We start from the raw sequence: 6646 nt of genomic DNA, 5'->3' as shown, positions 1-6646 counted from the left end.
AAGTCTGAAACCTTTGGCGGAATCATAGTAATTAGTAACCCTTCTTGGAAGCTTGTAGGCTCCTTCATGATGGGATTTTCAACATGGGGTTCGTTAGGTTCTCATGTTGTGGTGGGGAGGCTCTCGATTTCATCAAAGACGAATCAAGTTCAGTCTTTCAGTACAACCGGGCAGAAACTCTTATTTTCAAGTTCCCAAGCGGAGGCTTATTCAAGTGGGGGTTTCTCTGAGTAAACAAGAGTCAATTGAATTTGATGAAGGAAAAGCCCAGATGAGGTGAACTGTAATATCCACTTCCTTGACTCAAATGTTTCTGTTGTAGCATTGCTTTTGCGGATATATTTTCATGTACTGTTTTGTTAAGGGTGAACAACCTATTTCTCTCTGCTCTAGAAGTAGCTACACATCGTAATAGACTGTGGGATATACTTCAGTTAATTATTTTTCGTCTAAATCAGCAATTTGATTATTGGGTTGTTAGACATATTTTGCTTCCAGTCCAGAAAACTGGTGGGTGAATGGCGTGAGCCAGTAAACAACAAAATCGTTACTTGTTAGTCCTTACAGTGGGTCAGTCTGATGTGTTTCCATGTGTGCTACCTGTAGCCCATTGAGTAATTTTTGGAGACCAAAAATAAATAGACTCTGATAATCCAAGGAAAAATTTTTAGTTAATATGTTTTTTCCTTATTTGCTCACTGTTTATATGTAAATCAACGAGGAGTGTTCTATTGGGTAACATTTTGCAATCGCATGCCATTGCTTAGATCTTCATTTTGTTTTTCTGGGCTTTAGGTCTAGGGAGGGGGAAGTTACAGGGAGTCTGAGACACCAAAAGGAGGTAATTATGAGTGAGTTTGCTTATGACTGCTTGACACTTATCACCTGCTCATATTGGGTCTGAATGCTACAATAATACTAATATTCTTATGCAAAATAATGACATATATGAGGACAAGAATGGCAGTATCATGTTCTTCAATGTAAACACAATTATGGACCAAATATAATAATGGGTTCATTGTAGTTTATGCCTAGCACCTACTAATTTGCTGCTGGTTCGTGTTCGGATTCTGACATCTTTTCTCATTTTTAGTTCTATTTCCACATGGTGCCTTTTAATATCATGGTTAAATGGTCTTGAATAATCATATTTGAGCCAGACAATCAGTAAACTATGATGGAACTGTTTATGATGAAACGTATTGCATGACTGTGTGTATAGATGTGGTTGGGACTGGAACGATGTTGTAGAATCTCCAGAAAAGTATTTTATGATAATGCTCATGGATGTTCCACTAATGGCCAGCATGTGCCTTCTTCTCTATTTATATCAAGAATTTGTGGAATTTGCGGTTAAACTGAAAATCCAGAAAATTGACACTCACTCTGGTCTTGGAATTTGAAAGGTTAAAGAGGAGATCAAACGATGTTATGAACTCATAAACAGACAAGGGAGAGGAGTTGTGTATCTGGGTTCTTCAAGGATGGGGGCCCAGTCATTCACATTACATGCGAGCACAAGAGCTGGCTAAAGAGGCAATATTCTTCCTATAGCTTCCTTCCAATTTGAGGGGATTAGAAATTTAATAGGATTGGCCTTTGTTTCTTTTTTAGAGACTTTATAGGGTTCGATAGAGGATCCCATCTGAGCTTCAATAAGAATCCTCTGCAGTCACAAAAAGTCGGAAAGAGATAAAACAAAGGAAAGAGTGAGTGTAATGAGAGAAAACGAATCAAACATATAGTTTCCATTCTTTTGTATCACTCTCTCTGATGTACGACTGCATGATTTTAGTATCAAATTTGAGCTTCTTTCCTGTTCTCTTGCACGCTTGTTTGTGGTGATATAAGCATGAAGACTATAAAAGATATAAGGCCTTATTCTTTTTTTTCGTAAACAACATTCTTACTGTCTCTAAAAGTACAATAATCATAGTGACTGGATCTCCAGCAGCTGTTGCTATGAGTCTTGTTTACATACATGTCTTCACAGATAGCAAATCTTTTAGACTGCACTTCATGGTCTGGAGCTGGACCAGGGCTAATGGATGCTGTCACTCAAGGTGCTATGCAAGCAGGAAAACCAGTCGGTGGACTCAAGATTGGAAGGGAGCCAGGGGAGTCGACAAGCTCCAATGTCCATCCTTATTTACCTTCCGAAACCTACTTCACTTGCAGGCAACTTACCACCATTCCTTGATTGCTTAGTCCTAGTTTGGCAGTGCTTTCAATAAAACTTTTCTCAAACAATGAAACTTGGGTACAGTTCCTTAAGAACTTGCCATTAGGTTCTTCACTAAAATTGTAACACGTGGAAGAAAGATTTGAAAAACATGTATTCACGTGATGTTGAGCTGGACATAATATGAATTTTTCTATTTCTTATTGACTAACTTGTTACAAACACTTGCAAATACATCAAAGTGTTTTGTCCTTCTCAAAAGTGCCATAACAAAAAGGCATTTTGGGTGAATACCTCTAGCAATACCCCGAATGCTTAGCTAATCTTTCAGAAAGGTACTTTTTATTGTTAAATTGCCTTAAAAATGATATATCTAGAAATAGTATAATGTTGGATGAAATTTTCGTAGTAAGGGTTTTTTTTTTGAAGAAAAGACATTTTGCTTTGATCTTGCTCCTAGATATTCCCAACTTCCTTCTATCATTTAAAAACTGATTCATGCATTGACAAAAGACATATAGTCTTGTCCCACATCTATGCCAAATTTCCATAGATTTTAGTCTGATTTTACTTTTTCAGGTTTTCTCTCAGCAAGGAAACATGGACTGGTGGATGCTGCAGTGAGGAACAACTCATCTGATAAGACTGCCTTGTTGCTCTTCCTGGTGGTGTTGGCACTCTAGATGAGATGTTGAGATTATGGGGTTAATACAGCTTGAACGGATTGGATCAAAGCTTCCCATTCCCTTCGTCTTGATGAACTACGATTCGTTCTATTCACGAAGCTGTTGACTTTCTGGATTCTTGTGAGGATTGGGGCACTGTCTACAAAGGAGAGGTTGCATCCCTGTGGAAGGTTTGTGAAAGCAACTCACAGGCTTTGGCTTACCTTGCTGAGTTCTATAACATCTCTTGCAATGACCCAAGGAAAGAAACCGCATTGGAAAGCATCTAGATAGGGAATGTCTTTTACCTTCTATTTTTAAGCATAAAATAATTTCTTTCATGAAAAAGCTCAATTGTAGAATGTTTAATAAACTGTTCGTTTGGATGGAAGATAACGTAAGGGAAAGAGGGGTTATATTGAGAGCTTTTCCTTTCAGGGGAGACCTTAACTTGGGGGATGGATCCTGAGAATTGTGACCCCCCCCCCCCCAAAAAAACCAAAATACATAGCAGTGCCTCTGGCCAAGGAGGTGGAACTTACCAGTAATAATAAATTTCCTGTTCAATTATCTTGTTATGCATTTTGTTTTCTTTTCCCAAGTCGTTTCCTTTCAACTCCCACATATACTCTTAGACAAGGATAAGGGATGGGAATCTTATTGAAATCAGTGATGTTAACTCAGTAAGGAAGGTACTTGGGTTCTCAGAAAAATCAAAGGATTTTGCAGTGTAATTTTTGGGATTTGGCCCATTGAAAATGTTTTTTAATTGTCACAAAAACGTCCAAGATATCCTTAACCAATATTTGTTTTTATAAAAAAACGACGCGTCCAATTAATGCACAAATTGGCTCAAAAGTAGTGCCTGTACGTACCAGCTGAACCGTAACAGACTGATATTAAACAAGAAATGTCCAAGTCTCTCCACAGGCTTCGGGGAGAGAAAGGCGGGAGATTAAACTAAGCTACCAAATCTGACATATACAATCCAGAACAAAAGCGTACTCAGTGCAAGAGATCCACGTTATGCAACAAGCAAGATGTGTTATGCATATAAAATTGGAAAAATTTGACAATGATTAAGTAGCGGTTGTAATAAGCTGCTTTCAGGCTAGAACACTCAGATCGATATCACATTGTAACAAACAATAATTGACAAGACGGAATCATCCAAGTTTCAAACTCATAAGCAAAGTTTTCCCTCGATCATAAGCCACTAGGTATGGCGGATGTTTGGCCTGAAGACTATATAACACGCGGTCTGATATCTTGCATTGAAGGCATCAACGAAACAGCCCTGCTAAGCTTCAGTTGTTTCAAATAATTTTTCAACATCAGCGATGGTGCTACGAGCTTCATCAATTTCATCAATTTCAGGGCCTTCCTTCTCGTTTGACTCCTCCATCTCCGCCTGAAATTGAAGCAAACTTCTAAAATAAAATAGTGGCACCGGACAAGAGTCCATTTTCCCGCACATCCCAGACTCAACTCCCGGTATTGTTATACTTAAAGCAGGGAGAGATTCGATAAGACAAACAGGTTTATGGTTTAGCATACTAAAACACAATATGCTTTGTTTATGTAAAACTTGAGAAGGGCAAAGTCACGAAAATGATTATGTTTTAGCATTCTTCAACGGAATATGATTCGTTGCTGGTTGCCCTCATTGTCAACGTTTTCATATGTAACTATCCCTAGAATCAGCGGTAATCTAGCCATATTTCTATTTCTATACCAATAGCGTGCTTATAATCATATAAATCACAAAAAGGGGTAATACTCTCTAATCAAAGTTGTAGGGTCAGCTAACTGATTTGTTAATAATGCCAAGTCATCAAAAGTTCAGACTTCAAAGTATTGATTTTGTAGAAAATTTTATGACATGACATCAGACAACATAGAAAACTAAGACATAAGAAAAGCAAGAATAGAGTACCACTATTCCTTTTAAGTCTGCTAGTGCAGCCTCTAGCGCGGCGATTGCGGCAGTCAGGTATCATCATCCTCGATTCAGCCAGTACATTTTCCTGTTCAAATGATATCAACAAAGATACAACTAATTTACAAGGGAAGCATATGAAAGGCACACTCAAAGATTAATAATTTAATATCCTATTTATTTATTTTTTTAAAAAAAGTGATGCTCCAATTCAAGCATAATGCAATTGCAAAGACACAGTCCCTATCATGCTTACTTAGCTCTTATTACAGCCCAAGTAAAATATTGAGAATTCCATCTCACAGATCAAGATGCTGAGAATATCAATTTCTGCCTCTAAGCGTCTTTCACTTTTTCGTTATTTATTTTTGTTAGGAAGTGGGGAAGAGAGGATCATAAAAAGAGTTCAGATTAAGACAATGCTGAAGTTGCCCTTATTTGGTCCATGTGTTGATAGAGAATAGACCTTGGTATATGAGAAAGTGGGGAGGGGAGGAACATACAGAAGTGGAGATTAAGACAGTGCTGAAGCTGCCTTTGAATGAACTTACACCAAGCAAGACAGGATTTCTCCCAGTGTAACAAGTGCCAGTTGATGTGACAAAATTGCTACACTTGACCTACCTCTTTTGTTCAGAAAACACTTGATAATTTCAGGATAAAATATTAACATTTGTGCTTCAGTTTAATTTCAAAGGTACTGGTTCGAAGCCAAAGGCTACAGGACTTAGATTTCAAAGAGAAAAGGTTACATTGACAAGCAGATATTTCAGCCTCATATTAGATTACCAATTACACCATTCACTGAATATTGCAAGAATATGGTACGGCATGAACACTGAGGAGCTCCACACTGCATCTGGACGGATGGGGGAAGGTAGTCTTACCTGCTGCTTAAGGTCATAGATGTCAGCTCCTTTCTCCTTCATGTCGGCTGTTTTGGCAGCTTCTCTCTCAACTTCTTTCTCATACGAATGAAGCTCCTTCACAATGCGTTTGCAGGTACTCGTCTTAATCTTCAGACTTCTTATGGTCGCCATAGAATCCTGCAAGAGAAGGAAAAACACTCGCATCTAGAATTCGTTTCTACAACAAAATCAATGACCAGTGAGTTTAGTAATGAAAAGCAAGATATTGTTTTGTAGAATTATTTTATCGCAGCCTTCTCACTCATTAAACTTATAATCAAAGCTCAAGGTCTTTAATTTTACAAAAATCATGACAGTTCAATAATTAGTCACCAAACACAGTAATCCAACCCATCATTCGAATAGTTCCTCCAAGAAAAATAGTTGCGTTGGGAAAAATAAAATGGAAAGGCAATACCCAGGCGAGAGATAAGATCTTACTGCGGAATGCGAGCGATGTGTGAAATTTCGACCGGCGCCTAGGCTCCGTCTCGTTGCTGGATTTCTGCTGCTCGCAGAATGCAGTGCCCTAGCAGCCGGAGAAGAGGAAGCAGCAGATCCGGTCTCTCTGACTTCAACGCACCGTTTCATACCATGGAATTTTATTTCCGCCCATTATTTCTTCCGAATTTTATGTTTATTTAAGAAAATCATAATTTTTGATTGAAAATAAGTACCTTAAATATATAAAGCCAAGAACACCTTCTCTCTCTCATTCAAAATACTTTCTGATCCTTAATACAAGATATCTTTGTAAATATTTTCTTAATTACTTCCTCTCTTGAACCTATTATTTGTTGTAAATAATAGATAAAAAATAAATTAAAATATTATATTATATTATTGTAAATAAATTGATTGTATTATTTTTGTTATTTTATTAATTGATGTAATTATTATCATATTTTTAGTTTCATGTGACTTCGAAATTTTTTAAAAATGAATAGGA

General features: G+C 37.4%; 2 pseudogenes; one reads left to right on the top strand and one right to left on the bottom strand.

Moving 5' to 3' along the window:
* The first annotated feature begins 103 nt into the window (after positions 1 to 103).
* Positions 104 to 3272, top strand: LOC114734398 (probable cytokinin riboside 5'-monophosphate phosphoribohydrolase LOGL10; annotated as a pseudogene).
* Positions 3273 to 4113: 841 nt separating this feature from the next.
* LOC114734395 (tubulin-folding cofactor A-like) lies at positions 4114 to 6251 on the bottom strand (annotated as a pseudogene).
* Positions 6252 to 6646: the final 395 nt, after the last annotated feature.

The sequence above is a fragment of the Neltuma alba genome, unplaced genomic scaffold, assembly GCF_004799145.2.
Source record: "Neltuma alba isolate B1F8T4 unplaced genomic scaffold, ASM479914v2 tig00013090_pilon, whole genome shotgun sequence".
Lineage (NCBI taxonomy): Eukaryota > Viridiplantae > Streptophyta > Magnoliopsida > Fabales > Fabaceae > Neltuma > Neltuma alba.
The sequence above is the reverse complement of the archived record's forward strand: the minus strand, read 5'-3'. Positions and strand labels throughout refer to the sequence as shown.